This window comes from Globicephala melas, chromosome 8 (genome assembly GCF_963455315.2).
Source record: "Globicephala melas chromosome 8, mGloMel1.2, whole genome shotgun sequence".
NCBI classification, from domain to species: domain Eukaryota; kingdom Metazoa; phylum Chordata; class Mammalia; order Artiodactyla; family Delphinidae; genus Globicephala; species Globicephala melas.
Window position 1 is genome coordinate 21823070 of NC_083321.1, and position 20780 is coordinate 21843849.

Genomic DNA, 20780 nt, shown 5'->3' on the forward strand with positions numbered 1-20780 from the left:
TCAGAACATTTGGCACTGAGTGGCATTCCTGCCTTGATTCCTGACTCCACCATCTAGTGGAGGGACCTTGAGCAAACATCTTAATGTCTATGTCTCTATTGCCTCATACACATAATATGGATAATAATACCGCCTGGCCCTGGAAGTGGTTATGAGGATTAAGATGAGTAACTATATAGCAAGAGTAGTAAGTTATTATTCTTCAGGTTGGTTTTAGTGAGGCTAGTTCTCCAAGGACTTGGAGGAGGGGGATTTAATAATCAACACAAGATGTAACTCAGAGGCCGTGCCTATGATACGAGTGAGGGTCATTCTATTAAAATGTTGGCATAGCTGCAAGGATGGGAGAGTTGCAGGCGATAACCAGGTATTCTAGAGTGAAGAAGGTCAAGGTCATAGTGAGGAGGAGAGTATATTACCCACAGTTGCCTTTAGGGTGCATATCCTAAGCTGTATAGTTTAGCAGTGGCTGATTGCTAGGAAAGACCCTGGCTTTGGCATAAGATAACCCCTGGATGAAATACTAGTCTCACCACTTAGCTGTGAATTCTTGAGAAATTTACTGAAAGTTTCTGAGCCTCTGATTCCTAATCTATAAGATAGGAATAATAAGACCTGCCTGGTGGAGTTGTTTCCAGGATCAAATTAAGAGAACTAACACATGTAAACCACCTAGAAAATGACCGGCTGGCCCAGCGTAGGCATTTATTGGTTTTTTGCCTCTTTGTGAGGGCTAATTGTGCCAGGAGGCAAAGATAAAAGACCTACAAAAATCCACAGATCATCCCCGACAGGAAAAATAATGTCACCACAGTCCATCTTCTCTGCTCACGTTGGGAGCAACCTCGAGGCATGTATTTAAGGAAGACACAGCAAGGCATTGGCCAGTCTTTTACTCTGACCCTGCATGCTCTCTCTTGTACCATCATATCAATCAGTCTTCTCGGCCTTTCTTTTCTAATTGGGATACGCTTTTTTGCAACAGATTTCCATTACCCCACTTTCCCTGCACCATCTGTAAGTCAGGGGACCCAGGGAACAGGGACACTCTGAATTTTGGTTGTCATTTCTGGAAGCAACACTCCAGCGACCCTCCTCTCCACACCAGGGGAAAACTTCCCCTTGGCTCAAGAAACAGCTCAGCTCCTATCAAACAAGCATGTTAATTGAACCCAGTTTGTTTGTTTGTTTGTTTGCGGTACGCGGGCCTCTCACTGTTGTGGCCTCTCCCGTTGCGGAGCACAGGCTCCGGACGCGCAGGCTCAGCGGCCATGGCTCAAGGGCCCAGCCACTCCGCGGCATGCGGGATCCTTCCGGACCGGGGCACGAACCCGTGTCCCCTGTATCGGCAGGTGGACTCTCAACCACTGCGCCACCAGGGAAGCCCTGAACCCAGTTTTTTATACTTAATTTGAAAGTGAAGGTGAAAGCAATCCCGTGTCTGTGAGAATTGTCTGGTGGCAGGCTTCCCGCTGAAGCCCCACCCCATCTACTTGGGTTTCTGCTCAGGTTGTCTGCGTCTGGGCAACAAGGTCTAGTTGTGAACTGTAACCAGTGGTCGGGTGAGAACGACACTTTCACAGGTTGTTCTCAGTCTCTTCTTTCAATATTGTGTCCTGAATTCGCTTCCTTCATATTGTGTCAGAATCTCTTGATCCAAGACCAGTTTTCCCACCTGTTGCCAGGAACTGCTACCTTTCCTCTTTCAAATTAACACCTTCTTGGGGAATTCTAAACAGACTAAACTTGAATTTCTCCCAAACTCCTAAAATAAACTATTCAACCTCACACTCATTAGGATGGTTACTACCAAAAAAAAAAAAGGAAGAAAATAACAAGTGTTTGTGAGGATATACAGCCCCTATAGAAAACAGTATGGAGGTTCCTCAAAAAATTCAAGATAAAATTACCATATGATTCAGCAATTTCATTTCTGGGTATACAACTAAGAGAATTTAAAGCAGAATCTTGAAGAGATGCTTATACGCCCCTGTTCATACCAGCATTACTCACAATGGCTAAAAGATAGAAGCAATCCTAGTGTCCATCATGGATGAATGAATTTTTAAAATGTGGTACATACGTACAATGGAATATTACTCAGTATTAAAAGGAAAGAAATTCCAACACATGCTACACCATGGGAGAAACCTGAGGACATTATAAGTTAAACAAGCCAGTCACAAAAAGATAAAAACTGTTATGATTCCACTTATATGAGGTACCTAGAGTAGTGAAATTCATAGAGTCAGAAAGTGGTTTCTGAGGACTGGGGAGAGAAGGGAGTGAGAGATTGCTGTTTAAGGGGTAATTTTAGCTTTGCAAGATGAAAAGAGTTCTAGAGATTGTAAAGAGTGTTAATATACTTAATACTACTGAGCTGTACACTTAAAAATGGTTAAGATGGTAAATCTCATGTGCATTTTACCAGAATAAATTTTTTAATTTTTTTTAAAGTAACCTATTCAACTTGCCAGCTGGTCACTTTTTCCCCTGTGCTAACCAGAGGTATTGCAGCCCCACCGAAGTGTAACTTGGTCTACCGCACACCTGAGGGCATTCCCACCAGGCCAAGCAGCTAGAGCCACAGTGAGTTTGACCCTCGAGGAATAAAGTGCCACTGAAGATAGAATAAAAATTGTGGAAGAATTCATGCTATTTGTGAGGTTAAAGAAGGTTAAAGAATGAGAACAAAGTCAGAAACCTTAAAAAAAGAACAGTGACATAGGGCTCACAAAAGGAATTAAAGGAGAATGAAGAAGGGCTTTGCAGACACACTGAGAAAGAGAGAGGCTCAAGGGAAAAATGAGCTTCCTAATGAAGGAGGAGGCGTGCTCAGTTAATTATGCCTTTGAAATATTGACCTCATTCCTTAAAGATATCATAGCCCTGATACAAGTCAGAAGTAATAGAGCCTGAGAGGAACTAGCCGTCTAACACCAATAAAGGGGATGTTTAGAGAACTGGAAAAATGCACATCAACAGGTCCCAGGATCTTTCTTACAGGCAGTTTACTGGATTACCGCTTAGAACTTCTCTTCTAAAGAGAAATATAAACACCTTCAGAAAGATCAGGGGGATAGCAAGACAAATGGCACAACCTAAATTAGAAAGACCCTTGAAATTGCAGACTTCTAAGTACAATGGCTCTGATAATAGAGACAAACTATATACATATCAAAGCCCATATTAAAATAAATACTACCCTGAGTTGCAGGGGGTTTTTTAATTAATGAAATTGATAAAATAAGAATGTTCATTGTTGGAACTCTTATTAAATCCCTCATATATTATATATATTAACCAAACAACAGAGGCGAGTCACTTTCCGAGTTTAATTTTTTGAGTTCAATTCTCTCCTCTTCATGTTTTAAAGAGTTTTTTGGAAGACTGAATACGTATAAAGTACGGAAAGTGCTGAGCAAAGTACCCGGTGTACCAGAAACAGGAATCCCTATTGATCATCAGTATTATTCTCTTCAGAATCGATCAGTTGTTCTCATTTCCTCCTCAAGTCCTCACTTCCAGTTGCCACCTTTGCTCTTTGAACCTGCTTCCCTGAAATGTCACTGTGCTCACCTGGCATGGTGGCTGAGCAGGCATAGGTTGAGTGGCCTCTGAAGACAGGGTTCAAATCCCAGCCTCCCCACTTACTAATTGTATGGCCTGGGGCAAGTCATTTGACTTCTCTGTGTCTCTGCTTCCTCAACTACAAAATGGGAAAAATGAGATCTATTTTTCAAGGTAACTGGGAGGACTAAATGAGATTACCTATATAAAGGACTTAGCATAGCAGGCTCATACAAGCACTCATGACAGGGTAGTTATTATTGTTGTTATAATAACAATATTATTTCTCGATCTTATAAAAGCGAAGCTCTTCTTTTGTGAAACAAGGCTGGCCTAGGTGTACTCAAAGTAAGGGGGTAATTTGAAAGAGCAAAGCTATATCCTCTGGCCTAATACATTTGTTGAAATCTCACTAGGAACTGATGCCTTCTTTTTCAAACTAGGAGTAGGAATAAGAATTATTTTTTAAAATAGAAAATATGGGGGTGGTGAGTCATTCATAATTTAGAATAAAATAGTTTAAATTCAAATGTTTTGCTCCGAACAGCTATTAAAATCAGTACAGAGAAAAGGCAGATTTTAAGGAGGGAGGGAAAAGTCATCATGAAAGATGAGGTGGCCGCCTTGAAACAGGCTCAGCTCTGAGTATGCAGTGGAGATACCCGAGAGCACAGAGCAGCTTGGGGTCAGAACATGAGGGAGAAGAGACACCGGAGGAAAGCAACAGGGGTCCCCACTGGTTTCTCCATCCACACATCCAATTTTTCCACCGTGTATTATTTAGCATCTACTACGTGCAATGTCTAAGGGCCTAACAACAGCCATAAAGAGACACCATTCCTATGTTCAGGAAGTGCACAGTGTAGCGGGGTAAATAAGCTGGTAACCAACACAGGGCAGTGCATAAGCACTGTAATCTCAGAGCATATTCACTGTTTTGTCGACACGGGATGACTGAGTGAAGATGAGGGGAAAGGTGGAAGGTGAAGAATAAAGTCACTGAGTGGGTCCTGGAGAAAGTGTCATATGTGCCACCTCCCTTGGTTCTCAGTAGAGGAGAGACTGGAAGGGTCAGATTTCAGGCAGTGGGAATGAAGGCATGAAAAAGCAGGTCCTGTTGGAGACCCGCAGGCAATTCTGTATCATTCTAGCACAGGCTAATTAAGAGAAAGAGGGAAGGGAGAGGGAAAGTACACCAAATAGAAGCCAGTTGGACTCACTGAATGATTTTTAAGCAAAGAAGTGGCATCACTGTATTTGCCTTTTAGAAAGAATATTCTAAAAGTCATAAATTACTGGCTAGAGGAGTTCATCAAGAATATTAAATCGAGGGATTAAAGTGTATCAAGAAATGCTGAAACCTGAACTAAGGCAGTGGTAGTGATAATGGAAAAGAGATGCATTACAGGAACTAGAATTGATAGAATTCACTGATCGCTTATTTGCAGAAAAAGTGTAGAATGACGCTGAGGGTTCTGATTTAGCAAAGTGAATGGATGATGGTGACCCAGAAGTCAGAAAGACTGAAGGAGCAAGGGAGTCAGAGGACAAGTCTCACAGATGTGCAAAGAGCCAGCTTCCCAGAGGAAAAGCAAATGAACTCAGTTCATCTGAAAGAACGCTGGGAGGAAAGGACTATAATGATTGCAAAAGATTATTTTTTATTATTTTCATTTGACATATTAATAATCTGAATATGATGCAATATTTCAACTGCTTCCTTTAACTGAAGGTCAACAGTGCGGCACAGAGACAGCATCAACAAGAGCTCCATAAATTTTAATGAGCTTTAAAAATTAGCTAAATAAGTGTCAATTCCTCTCAACAGCTGGAACATTCCCTCCTAGGGTTGCTAACCATTCATAAGATATTTCTGCGGGTAGACCCAGGGAAGCTGAGCTGGGAGAAGGCCCTTCTAAGATTAGCCCGGTGCATACTCTGCCCCTAAAGTTGGCCAGAATCTAAAAGAAATCAGAAGGTATTAACGCCATGCCTCAGACCAAGAAACCCTCTATAATGGGTAACAAGCAGTCAAGAATACCAAGAAGAGACCCCTAAAATCTTCGGGGATTTACAGAAAGAGACCAGAATCTCGATACACTGTAAGATAACACTAACCTGTAGTTCCAAGGCTATGATTTCACAAGTCATCCAGGCTATCTTCAGACAGGTTGCCACACAACCATCTAACCTCCATGTAATTATGTAGCAAAACAAGAACAGAGTAAGAAGCTGCATTTATTGAAGGTTTGCTGTGTACACAGACCTATGCTAAATGCTTAATATCTCCTATTACAATTAATCCTCAAAACTACCACCCTGTGAAGTGAATATATTATTGCCATTCCCATTTGCCTCAGCTGAGGGCAAGATGAGGAAACCAAGGCTCAAAGAAAAGCAATTTCCCCAAGGTTTCACTGTGGCACAGCCAAGATTCAAGCAGGATCTCTTTGCTGCCAAAACCAGTTCTCTTAACCCCAATGTTAGAATGTCTTTATACCTGTATCATTCCAGGCCCAATTTTTAAGTTTGTCAGGAAAACTCTAAAATATGTGCCAACTTTGCTCAGAAACTAATGAATCTGGTTCAGCTTTCCTTTTGGGTCCAAAGACTTGACCATTCATTAAGCCCACCCAGAGACAACCTGCCAATAAACATGTAATCCCAGGCACAATTTTACGCTTTGGTATTGAAACATAAAGATAGGTAGATAAATATTATTTGAAGTCCTACAACTTCCGCATATTAAATATTTCTGTAATATTTCCTCTGGGCTCCTCTCAGCAGTGATGTGTCTTTTTTACCGTTCCTCCAATTTTTCCACTTCAATCTGTTCTGAATACAATATTCTGTCGGTCAGAAGTGCCACTTCCTTTTACAACCAAGGTTTTGAACAATGATACTAAACAATATAAATATATTATATTTGATGACTGTTTTATGCTTTTGCAGCCTCTGCTGGAACAAGACACTTGGGCTTCCCCTGTAAATCTTGCAGGCTCCGCATCTGCTGCCACTATCAGGTTCTCTCCTGGAAATGTAAATCTCTGCTTAAAACATTATCTTCTTCTTCATTTAATTTTTTTATGGCTAAGGGTTTCCAGCTGACTTTATGGCCCTGGGATGATTAATTTTTAATGCCTTTCTTTCTTCTTTGATCAACACCCTCCAATTTCAATTTGAATGCAACTGTATCTTTCTCAAAAGCATTTGTTACTTGCTGGTTTGTATATTTCGGGCAACCAGAGGCGGCTGATGCAGAGTGAAAGGCAGGCATTCCTGCAGAGAATAACTTTCATGTGACTCCTATTGATAGCAAACTCTCTGTCATCAGTAAATCTTCCAGTTCTGGATCTTGGCAGGCAATGAACTCCCTGAGAGGGTTATCTTACTAAATCCTATCACTGTCATGCACAAGGTATGGACTGAGTCACATCATTCAAACTACTGAACCTTCATTGGGGAAAACAAATATCTCTTAAAAAGATACCTTAACTCCCTCTTCCCAGAGCACCAGAATCACAACTAACTGCTGAACAGTCATCGACAGGAAGACACTGGAACTCACCAAAAAAGATACCCCACATCCAAAGACAAAGGAGAAGCCACAATGAGACGGTACAAGGGATGCAATCACAATAAAATCAAATGCCATAACTGCTGGGTGGGTGACTCACAAACTTGAGAACACTTATACCACAGAAGCCCACCCACTGGAGTGAAGGTTCTGAGCCCCACGTCAGGCTACCCACCCTGGGGGTCCGGCAACAGGAGGAGGAATTCCTAGAGAATCAGACTTTGAAGGCTAGCAGAATTTGATTGCAGGACTTCAACAGGACTGGGGGAAACGGAGACTCCACTCTTGGAGGGCACACACAAAGTAATGTGTGCATCGGGACCCACTGGAAGTAGCAATGACCCCAGGGGATACTGAACCAGACCTACCTGCTAGTGTTGGAGGGTCTCCTGCAGAGGCAGGGGGTGGCTGTGTCTCACCGTGAGGACAAAGACACTGGCAGCAGGAGTTCTGGGAAGTACTCCTTGGCGTGAGCCCTACAAGAGTCCACCATTAGCCCCACCAAATAGCCCGGGTAGGCTCCAGTGTTGGGTGCCTCAGGCCAAACAACCAACAGGGAGGGAATCCAGCCCCACCCATCAGCAGACAAACAGATTAAAGTTTTACTGAGCTCTGCCCACCAGAGCAACACCTAGCTCTACCCACCACCAGTCCCTCCCATCAGGAAACTTACACAAGCCTCTTAGATAGCCTCATCCACCAGAGGGCAGACAGCAGAAACAAGAAGAACTACAATCCTGCAGCCTGTGGAACAAAAACCACATTCACAGAAAGACAGACAAGATGAAAAGGCACAGGGCTATGTACCAGATGAAGAAACAAGATAAAACCCCAGAAAAACAACTAAATGAAGTGGAGATAGGCAACCTTCCAGAAAAAGAATTCAGAATAATTATAGTGAAGATGATCCAGGGCCTTGGAAAAAGAATGGAGGCAAAGATCGAGAAGATACAAGAAATGTTTAACAAAGACCTAGACAAATTAAAAAACAAACAAACAAAGATGAACAATACAATAACTGAAATGAAAACTACACTAGAAGGAATCAATAGAAGAATAACTGAGGCAGAAGAATGGAGAAGTGACCTGGAAGACAGAATGGTGGAATTCACTGCTGCGGAACAGAATAAAGAAAAAAGAATGAAAAGAAATGAAGACAGCCTAAGAGACTTCTGGGACAACATTAAATGCAACAACATTCACATTATAGGGGTCCCAGAAGGAGAAGAGAGAAAGGACCTGAGAAAATATTTGAAGGGATTAGAGTCAAAAACTTCCCTAACATGGGAAAGGAAATAACCACCCAAGTCCAAAAACTGCAGAGAGTTCCGGGCAGGGTAAACCCAAGGAGAAACATGCCAAGACACATAGTAATCAAACTGACAAACATAAAAGACGAAGAACAATTATTAAAAACAACAAGGGAAAAATGACAAATAATATACAAGGGAACTCCCATAAGGTTAACAGCTGATTTCTCAGCAGAAACTATACAAGCCAGAAGGGAGTGGCTTGACATATTTAAAGTGATGAAAAGGAAGAACCTACAACAAACATTACTCTACCCAGCAAGGATCTCATTCAGATTTCATGGAGAAATCAAAAGCTTTACAGACAAGCAAAATCTAAGAGAATTCAGCACCACCAAACCAGCTCTACAACAAATGCTAAAGGAACTTCTCTAAGTGGGAAACACAAGAGAAGAAAAGGACCTACAAAAACAAACGCAAAACAATTAACAAAATGATAATAGGAACATACATATCTATAATTACCTTAAACATGAATGGATTAAAAGATCCAACCAAAAGACACAGGCTTGCTGAATGGATACAAAAACAAGACCCATATATATGCTGTCTACAAGAGACCCACTTCAGACCTAGGGACATACAGTCTGAAAGTAAGGGGATGGAAAAAGATATTCCATGCAAATGGAAATCAAAACAGAGCTGGAGTAGCAATTCTCTTATGAGACAAAATAGACTTTAAAATAAACACTATTATGAGAGACAAGGAAGGATACTACATAATGATCAAGGGATCAATCCAAGAAAAAGATATAACAATAATAAATATATACGCACCCAACATAGGAGCACCTCAATACATAAGGCAACTGCTAACAGCTTTAAAAGAGGAAATCTACAGTAACACAATAATAGTGTGAGACATTAACACCTCACTTACACCAATGGACAGATCATCCAAGCAGAAAATTGATAAGGAAACACAAGCTTTAAATGACACAATAGACCTGATAGATTTAACTGATATTTATACAACATTCCATCCAAAAACAGCAGATTACACTTTCTTCTCAATTGCTCATGGAACATTCTCCAGGATAGATCACATCCTGGGTCACAAATCAAGCCTCAGTAAATTTAAGAAAACTGAAATCATATCAAGCATCTTTTCTGATCACAACACGATGAGATTAGAAATCAATTACAGGGAAAAAAACGTAAAAAACACAAACAATGGAGGATAAACAATATATTACTAAATAACCAAGAGATCACTGAGGAAAGCAAAAAATATCTAGAGACAAATGACAATGAAATCACGATGATCAAAAACCTACGGGATGCAGCAAAAGCAGTTCTAAGTGGGAAGTTTATAGCAATACAATCCTACCTCAAGAAACAAGAAAAATCTCAAATAAACAATCTAACCTTACACCTAAAGGAACTAGAGAAAGAAGAACAAGCAAAACCCAAGGTTAGCAGAAGGAAAGAAATCATGAAGATCAGATCAGAAATAAATGAAATAGAAACAAAGAAATCAATAGTGAAGACCAATCAAACTAAAAGCTGGTTTTTGAGAAGATAAATAAATTTGACAAACCATTAAACAGACTCATGAGGAAAAAGAGTGAGAGGACTCATATCAATATAATTTGAAATGAAAAAGGAGAAGTTATAACAGACACGGCAGAAATACAAAGCATCCTAAGAGACTACTACAAGCAACTCTATGCCAATAAAATGGACAGACTGGAAGAAATGGACAAATTCTCAGAAAGGTACAACCTTCAAATCACAAGTAATGAAATTGAAACTGTGATTCAAAATCTTCCAACAAACAAAAGTCCAGTACCAGATGGCTTCACAGGTGAATTCTATCAAACATTTAGAGAAGAGCTAACACCCATCCTTCTCAGACTCTTCCAAAAACTTGCAGAGGAAGGAACACTCCCAAACTCATTCTATGAGGCCACCATCACCCTGATACCCAAACCAAACAGAGATACTACAAAAAAAGAAAATTACACACCAATATCACTCATGAATATAGATGCAAAAATCCTCAAAAAAATACTAGCAAACAGAATCTCACAACACATTAAGAGGATCATACACCATGATCAAGTGGGATTTATCCCAGGGATGCAAGGATTCTTCACATCCAAATCGATCAGTGTGATACACCGTATTAACAAATTGAAGAAGAAAAACCATATGATCATCTCAATAGATGCAGAAAAAGCTTTTGACAAAATCCAACACCCATTTATGACCAAAACTCTCCAGAAAGTGGGCATAGAGGGAACCTACCTCAACATAATAAAGGCCATATATGACAAACTCACAGCAAACATCATTCTCAATGGTGAAAAACTGAAACCATTTCCTCTAAGATCATGAACAAGACAAGGATGCCCACTCTCACCACCATTATTCAACATAGTTTTGGAAGTCCTAGCCACGGCAATCAGAGAAGAAAAAGAAATAAAAGGAATACATATTGGAAAAGAAGAAGTAAAACTGTCACTCTTTGCAGATGACATGATACTATACATAGAGAATCCTAAAGATGCCACCAGAGAACTACTAGAGCTAATCAATAAATTTGGTAAAGTTGCAGGATACAAAATTAATGTACAGAAATCTCTTGCATTCCTACACAGTAATGATGAAAAATCTGAAAGAGAAATTAAGGAAACACTCCCATGTACCACTGCAACAAAAAGAATAAAATACCTAGGAATAAACTTACCTAGGGAAAAAAAAGACCTGTATGCAGAAAACTATAAGACATTAATGAAAGAAATTAAAGATGATAGCAACAGATGGAGAGATATACCATGTCCTGGATTGGAAGAATCAATATTGTGAAAATGACTCTACTACCCAAAGCAATCTACAGATTCAATGCAATCCCTATCAAATTACCAATGGCATTTTTTACAGAACTAGAACAAAAAATCTTAAAATTTGTATGCAGACACAAAGACCCTGAATAGCTAAAACAGTCTTGAGGGAAAAAAAGGGAGTAGGGAGGAATCAGACTCCCTGACTTCAGACTACACTACAAAGCTACAGTAATCAAGACAATACGGTACTGGTACAAAACCAGAATTATAGATCAATGGAACAAGATAGAAAGCCCAGAATAAACCTACGCACCTATGGTCATCTAATATATGACAAAGGAGGCAAGGATATACAACGGAGAAAAGACAGTCTCTTCAATAAGTGGTGCTGGGAAAACTGGACAGCTACATGTAAAGGAATGAAATTAGAACACTCCCTAACACCATACACAAAAATAAACTCAAAATGGATTAGAGACCTAAATATAAGACCAGACACTATAAAAGTCTTAGAGGAAAACATAGGAAGAACACTCTTTGACATAAATCACAGCAAGATCTTTTTTGATCCACCTCCTAGAGTAATGGAAATAAAAACAAAAATAAACAAATGGGACCTAATGAAACTTAATAGCTTTTGCAAAGCAAAGGAAACTAAAAACAAGAGGAAAGACAACCCTGAGAATGGGAGAAAATATTTGTAAACCAATCAATGGACAAAGGATTAATCTCCAAAATATATAAACAGCTCATGCAGCTCAATATTAAAAAAACAAACAACCCAATCCCAAAATGGGTAGAAGACCTAAATAGACATTTCTCCAAACAGGACAAACAGATGGCCAAGAAGCACATGAAAAGCTGCTCAACATCACTAATTATTAGAGAAATGCAAATCAAAACTACAATGAGGTATCACCTCACACCAGTTAGAATGGGTATCATCGGAAAATCTACAAACAACAAATGCTGGAGAGGGTGTGAAGAAAAGGGAACCCTCTTGTACTGTTGGTGGGAATGTAAATTGATAGAGCCACTATGGAGAACAGTATGGAGGTTCCTTAAAAAACTAAAAACAGGATTACCATATGACCCAGCAATCTCACTACTGGCTATATACCCAGAGAAAACCATAAATCAAAAAGACATATGCACCCCAATATTCATTGCAGCACTATTTACCACAGCCAGGTCATGGAAGCAACCTAAATGCCCATCGACAGAAGAATAGATAAAGAAGATGTGGTACATATATACAATGGAATATTACTCAGCCATAAAAAGGAACAAAATTGGGTCATTTGTAGAGACGTGGATGGATCTAGAGACTGTCATACATAGTGAAGTAAGTCAGAAAGAGAAAAACAAATATCGTATATTAACGCAGATATGTCGAACCTAGAAAAATGGTACAGATGAACTGGTTTGCAAGGCAGAAATTGAGACACAGATGTAGAGAACAAACATATGGACACCAAGGGGGGAAGCGACGGAGGGGTGTGGATGGTCGTGTGATGAATTGGGAGATTGGGATTGACATATATACACTAATATGTATAAAATGGATAACTAATGAGAACCTGCTGTATTAAAAAATAAAATTCAAAAAAAAATACTTTAAAAGCAATTCATACCTTCTCCCACCCACCCACCCAATAAACAAAACCGAAGAAACTGAGGATTTGTTTTGCAAGTCAAAAAGTCCCTGGCTTTTTATATTCACAGTATACAGTCATTTAAATGTTGTAGAGCATTTAATGACATGGAAAAAATGTTCACTATATATCCGAAGAAAGCAGGTTACAAAACAGTGAGTAGAGCATAATTTTTAAAGGTATATTTATGCATAAAAAGACTGGGAAAATGAATAATGGTTCTCTCTAGGGATGATAGAAATGTTTATTTTTGTTCTTCTTTGCTTCTAGGTGATTTCTGTTTTCTATATGATTATATATTGCTTTTGTAATTAAAAAATGAGTTATAATTTAAAATAGAAGTTCCTTGCATTTAGGGTAATAATTGAAATTAAATAAAGAACCAGAGACCAAATCCTTGAAAGCGTGTAAAGGAGAAATGGGAGATGTTCAAAAGAAACTCATAATAACATTTATCAATATGTTGAGGGTACTGATAGGAGCATAATATTCCTAACTCTCCAGGTTGCAAAAGTTTTATACACATCTCACAAGAATGAAAAATGGGGCTCAGAACAGTTACATAAAGGGCCCAAGTCTGCACAGATGAGCCTCAAGGCTGACAAATCCCAGATTCTCATGACTTCACAATGCACGCAGTTTTCACAGTGCCACACTGCTTGAATGGCAGTACATTTCTACACACAATTGAGCTACCCCATAGATTCATTTATTTTATACAGGAGACACATTCACTCCCAGTCCCAGTGCTAAATCAATAGCATATTTCTAAACCAATTTTATTCTTGCCTTTAAAAAATATATGTGCATGTGTAAAATAATATATTAACTCTTTCCATTACAATTTATGAGTGTGTCACAGTTTATGATACATTTTTCACATCCATTAGTCTCCCTAACTATTTGATTTACGCACTAGGTAAATAAAATACTGTCAAACTACTTAAAATATTTAACAACCTGTGTAGAAAAATAAATAAATATATAAATCAAAAATGAAAACTTCTGCTCCTATTTTGTCTCTACATAAACTGAACTATATATATTTATAGAACCAGTTACCAAATGATATAAATTGTAACAGAAGTTGTTTACCTGATCAATAATTTCTCCCAATATTATAAATTATTGATGCTACCCTTTGTTGGATGAGGTTGTCACTAGCTGTCATATAGCCTCCATCTGTTAGACACAGTTTGACAGAAAACCACAAACTCTTCTAAATTGATGATCATTAGCCCGCGAGTAGTCTTACGTGTGAACATCTTACCATCAGCAATGTGTTGTTTACGGTGCTGGATCCTTTCTCAGCTTCTGCTAAAGTAACAGCAATTATATTCAATTTTTTTTCTAGCTCTTATAATAATGTCTAAATGTTTTCTGTATTCAATGGCTCTGTAATCAGCTAAGTCACAGAAAATATTTGGTGACTTGCATATTTTATTAGGCCAAATTTAAGACTTTCAACTTATGTGCTTGAACCCTATGTTATACTTGTTTCAAATAACATCGGTTTCTGCATCTATAAAATGGGGATTATGATTGTTACTCCAGTACTTAAATAAGTCACTATACATGATGCCTAGCATAGGAGCCCCATTAAACATTAGCTCTCATTTTTAGTAAAATGAATATAGTTGGTACCAATGCTAGATGGGCATTCCATGGATTTTCAAAGATTGAGCTCACTGAATGAAAATGCAATTTATTCCTCACGGCTTCCTCCCTCCCCACAGCCTCTCTCTTACCTCAGGAAGGGCCCAATGTGCAGGGGTTCAGCAGTGCCTGGCCATTGTTACAATGTCCACTATTTCTGTCATCCACCCCACCTTCCCATTCTTCTAATCTCACCAAATCTCTTACACCCCAAATCCCATAGATGTTTCAGTTCTTATAAACAAAAACACAAAGGTGACTCCAGGGTTGGACACCCTCTGCTGCAGTGGTCCACAGCTCCTCCTAGGATCCAGCACGGGTGGCATTAGCTTGTCAAGGTGTAAGCACCTCTGCCAAGAGTCCTATCTCCCCTACCAAGGTCTAAGCTTGCTCTAGCATGGAGGAAATACAGGAACAGAAGCCAAGGGACAGGAGCCATAAATAATAACAAATGAGTGGGAAAGACTGTGTTCCAATAAAACGTTATTTAGTGTGCCAACTCCTAGACCCTAACAGAATGTCCAGCACACAACAGATACAGGTGGGCGCCTAGTGAAGCAGGGTTCTTCGTTCCTTAATTTTGAAGGAAGAGCAGAATCCAGCTCTGTAGATAGATAGAGCTTTTACCCTTCCCCCGTACTAACTGAAACACAAAGCTTGAAGTGGAGGGGGTACAAATTTGCATAAAAGCAAAAAGACCTTCTAGGAAGTAAAGTGTCAAGACCTTTTGAACTTTCTTCAAGGTTCAAAGTTATTGAAACATCTAAATATTTGCAGGGAAGATAGAAGGTGTCCCTGATCAAGGCCTATCGGTAGGAAAGCTCTAACAAGCCCCTGAGATAAAAGTCACCTTAAGTGTGAGGGGAGATATTGTTTCTGGATTTGCCAAAAAGCTTGTCCCAAACCATGTATTCTAGTAACATGTGTACTTATAACCCTCAGGCAATGTGTTGAGCTAATCGAAAAATCTGGCTAGAGAAAGTGCTGTGCTACTGAGTCAGTGTTGGCAGGAGGCCCCCATATCTAAGCAGGACTCAGGAAGGATTGTTCTTCTAATCCCTTTTATGCTGTGTCACAATTTAGCTTCCCCTCAATCCCTATGGGCTGGGCCTTGCAAGAGCCAGCCTTTTTATGAAGCACCAGGCATCAGTGGAAAAACAGGCCTTTGGAGAGACAGACAGAACTTGGACTTACCATCTGGAATCAGTTAGCATCCCAGGCTTCTTGGACCCACCTTGAGGAGAGCATCCTCAGAGGAAAAGACTTCATTTCTTGCTCCTCTGAGCAGATGGGATACTGAATATTGCATATTGGTGCATCCCTGTGAAATGACATTTATTTGTCTTAACAAACTAATAACTGCAGGTTCCCTCAAATTACAAATTTATCAGTAAATTTTACATGAAAGGATGAATGAATGAAAGCTGGAACACATGCACTGTACAGAAAACCTATGTCTAAAGAAGAATTCCACATCTTTGGCTTCCAAAAGCTCTCAATTAAATGTCTCTGAGAACTTCCTCTGGCCTGACTTCCAATTCATGCCTTGTGTGATTCTGTGTACCGTGATGTGAAATACATGGCAATCTGGTTACACAAAAATTGACACAAGCTAACGGCTTTTAAAAATTTCTTTTTCACCCTTGAGGAGCACAACTTCACAGTCCATAGGTCCCTGCAATCCAAATATCCCCACGAAAATACTTTTTGGCATAGCTCTCAGTCTCTTCCTCTGAAGCTGTCAGGACCAAAGCAGTGACAGTGTTACGTTTCATCCTGGTGTGTCTGTTAGGCATAACCCAATTGTTTTGCTCAGTAGCTACTAAATATGCCAGTCAGTCTTTACAGGTTTCTCTGGGGCACCCACCCCGTCACCCTTCCCGCCTCCAAAACCCAGAAAAAACGTCACCAAGTTCTGTCAAAGGAAATCATATAAATATTAAAAAGACTGAAGGGCTGATCGGAACAGACATTTGATATTATAGGATTTGTACATCGATTTATGAACTGTGTGATATATGGCATAGGAATCAAGAGGCAATAAGCATTTTATGGGAGGAGATCATAAACCCGACAAATGCTCTACCCGTGTGTGCATAAGAGACTATTCTGATGCCAGAAAGTGATGCTGTCGCCTCATCCAATAGCGCTAATGCATTTCTAATTTTATTATTAATGTTGCCTTTTTAATAGCCCCCTCCAAAAAAAAGAGTTTCTTTTTTTCTGACATTTCCAATATAGTCATTTACACGGCTGGATAAAAGTAAGTTCTCTAAGAGTTGCACTATAGTTTTGACATTCTGTACCCCAGAATCCCTGAAACCAGCATTTCCAGGGGCCTCAGCCTGTTTTTAATCACTGGTCTCCTTATTCCTATTGGATGCTTTTTGCCATTTGAACACTCATCTATTTTTACAGGAAGCCATATGAAATGCCATTCTGTGACACAGCAGTCCAAGAACTCCCAAGACAACATCAAAACACACAGGACAAATGTGTCATCACACAAAGGGTGCTGTCTGGCCAAGTATCTCTGCTGCGGGCAGAATCATGCCTTCTTGGCAGCACACTGTTAGCTTTCAGCAGTATCTCCTATCCCTGCTGGTGCTTTGACTGTTTCAGTATCTAACAGAGTAAATGTATACATGAGACTCAGACATTCACATAAGCTGTCTGACCTTGGGCAAGTCACCGCATCACTCAGAGGATGCAGGTAAGTTCTAAGGATACTGATACCCGCCATTCCATCTAACAGGATGTGGGTAGCATATGGAAGCAACCCAAGTGCCCAGCAACAGATGACTGGATTAAGAAGATGTGGTATGTATGTGTGTGTATATATATATATATATATTACATTTTATAAATATATATATACATATATAAATATATATTTTACTCAGCCATTAAAAAGAATGAATTTCTGCCATCTGTAGCAATGTGGATGGACCTAGAGAATATTAGTGGAATAAATCAAAGACAAATATTATATAATATTACTTATTTGTGGAATATAAAAATAATACAAATGAATGTATATGCAAAATAGTAACAGACTCACAGATATAGAAAACAAAATTTGTGGTTACCAAAGGGGAGGGGGAAGTAGGGATGGACAAATTAGGGGTATGGGGTTAACAGATACAAACTACTATATATAAAATATAAGCAACAAGGATATACTGTATAGCACAGGGAATTATGCCCATTAATTTATAATAACCTATAATGGATTATAATCTGCAAAATAATGGATCGTGGGATTCCCTGGTGGCACAGTGGTTGAGAGTCCGCCTGCCGACGCAGGGGACATGGGTTCATGCCCCGGTCCGGGAAGATCCCACATGCCGCGGAGCGGCTGGGCCCGTGAGCCATGGCCGCTGAGCCTGCGCGTCCGGAGCCTGTGCTCCACAATGGGAGAGGCCACAACAGTGAGAGGCCCGCGTACCGCAAAATAATAATAATAATAATGGATTGCTATGCTGTGCACCTAAAACTAACACAATATTGTAAATCAACTATATTTTAATTTTAAAAAAGGAAAGCAAACAAAATAAAAAGTCAACCCATAAGTCATTAAAATGAGCTTCCACTTTCCGAATGAAGAAGTCTTGAGCGCTCATCCAACATTCTGAAGAGCTCCTTGATTTCCTAACCAATCTTGTTTGAGTGCCTTAAAATAAATAATGCCTTATTTCTTAGAGGTATTAATTCATTGCTTCTCTAGTAAGGCTGCAAAAATTAAGCCATATTTAGGACCAAAGGGAGAGAAAAGATAAAGAGAGCCTGGATAGCAAGGTCCTCAACGTATTGAAACAATTCTTTTTTTAGCTTAGCTCAAAAAGAATATGCCACAACCTCAAGACTTGGTTACAAGTGTGGTTCTAGGCCCTTAAGATATAAACAATAAATGTATATTCAAATATTAATAGTAATAATAAGAATAAATGTCACTTGTTTCTACATAGGGATTGCACTTAACAGATATTTTCATACCCATTTCTCATATAATTCTCCCAATAACCCTACAAAAAGGAAGAGGAGAAATATTATCCCCTTTTGTGATAAAAGACCAAGACTGAGAGAGGAAGAATGACTTGCCCATCACTACACATTTGTCATTAGTGGATTTAACTAAAGGCTTCTGACTCTCAATCCTATGCTCTCTGGGCCATGCCACGACAGTTCTGTCGTATTCTAGGTTCTTTCAATTATATTAGTGCGTCTCCCAAATGCTCATTTACATTTGTTTAATGAATGATAAGCAAGCTTGGAGTTCCCACACAGAACCCACTCAGTACTCTCCTGCCTGTAGACATCTGCTCCAACTCTCCTCTTCACACATCCACCAAAAGAAGTAAAGTCCAAACCAGTGGTCAAATAAGGGCTTTGCACATCATCCTTCATACACTACACACATGTACCAAAGCAATGACTCCACCACTGAATTGAGCAGCTGTTCCACAGAGGGAAACAATGATGAACTAGATGCTCTTTCTTCTGAAGAGGGCCAGGGAGTTCATCACATCAGGCCAAACGGACAGACAAGAATATCCTTTGAAGATGTCTAATAGATCTGAAGTGCTGCGAACAGCAACACTTAAGGACTCTTCAAAGACTCCGAAGTGCTAGCCATTTTACAACACCATCCAAAATGGGAAACATCTCATTAGGGGAACCTACTGTGAACTTGATAACACAATATAATGTATAATTCATCTTTGGACCCAAACATGCTGACAGCCTTTTTTTTTTTTTTTTTTTTGCGGTACGCGGGCCTCTCACTGTTGTGGCCTCTCCCGTTGCGGAGCACAGGCTCCGGACGCGCAGGCTCAGCGGCCATGGCTCACGGGCCCAGCCACTCCGCGGCATATAGGATCTTCCCAGACCAGGGCACGAACCCATGTCCCCTGCATCGGCAGGCAGACTCTCAACCACTGCACCACCAGGGAAGCCCCTGACAGCTTTTTGATTTAGTTTTTTTGAATCAGTTTCCCTATCACATTCACAATGAATTATACTAAATAGTTCACAGTGTCCTGGCAAAGTCAATGTACCATTTAATGACTCAGCAGCTGGTGTCTGCATGTGGTGGAGGCTACTTCAATGTCACTCTGAGGAAGGGCTATTGTGATTGTTCCCATTTTGCAGATGGACAATTTTACAGCAATAAATTAGTTATGGTTACTTAACGAGTCTGAATACTGAATCTGGCTAACTTTGTCCAAGATCTAGCCAGGTAACACTGGCCAGTCATCTAATCTCTCTGAACCTGTTTATTCACCAATTATACTAAGAGAGTGTGTTAGATAAACTCCAAAACATTTTCCAAAAATGTTATTTTTAATTTTATGACTCTTCTCAAATAATAATTTGGAAAAGTGCTGGATACAAATGCAAGCGGGTAAAAACCATGGAACCTCAATCTAGACCAGCACTGTCCACTAGAAACCTTCTACAATGATGAAATGCCCTGTCACTCCAATATACGTCCAGTATAGTGGCCACTAGCCACCCATAGCTAGTAAATACTTGAAATGTTGCTAGTGAGACAAATAAAACTGAATTTTTATTTGATTTGATTATTAATTTAAATTAAAATTTAAATATCCCCATGCTGCCATCATCTACAATGTTGGATAGCACAGGCCTAGACAAAGACATGCATTTCTGTAGTAAGTCTCAGAGGACTGCAAAGAAGAGGAAGAAGAAATAAGAATTCCTGAAATACAAGGGACTACTTTCTTATAGTTTGGATATAGTTCAAAAATTTCCGTGGCAGATTCCCAGTCCATCCCTTTCATACAGGACTCTCTTTTTACTCCCAACAAGAAAGCTATGCATAACAGTTTCTTGGGTAAGATACCATCACACAGAGTCACCATATAATACTTCATCAAAACTGTGACACTTTTGACAGTGAAAGGTGTCGTTATGAATAATGATGACAGGAAAACAGGTATATGCCAAGACCATCCAAGACAAACCTGGACGCAGAGTCACCTAAATTCAGGAGATCCTGCAATTGCAGATTCTTTGGCACCCAGGACTCAGAGAGTCAAAGTCAGGGCTTATAATATCAGACTATGCTCTACAACGTATTCTATAAAAAGCAGCACCTGGGGTGCTTCTTAAAAACTCAGACTCCTAGGTCCCAGCTTAAACCTAGTAATCAAAATCTCTAGAGGCATAATTATTGAATTACTGAGTAATTCTGAATTAC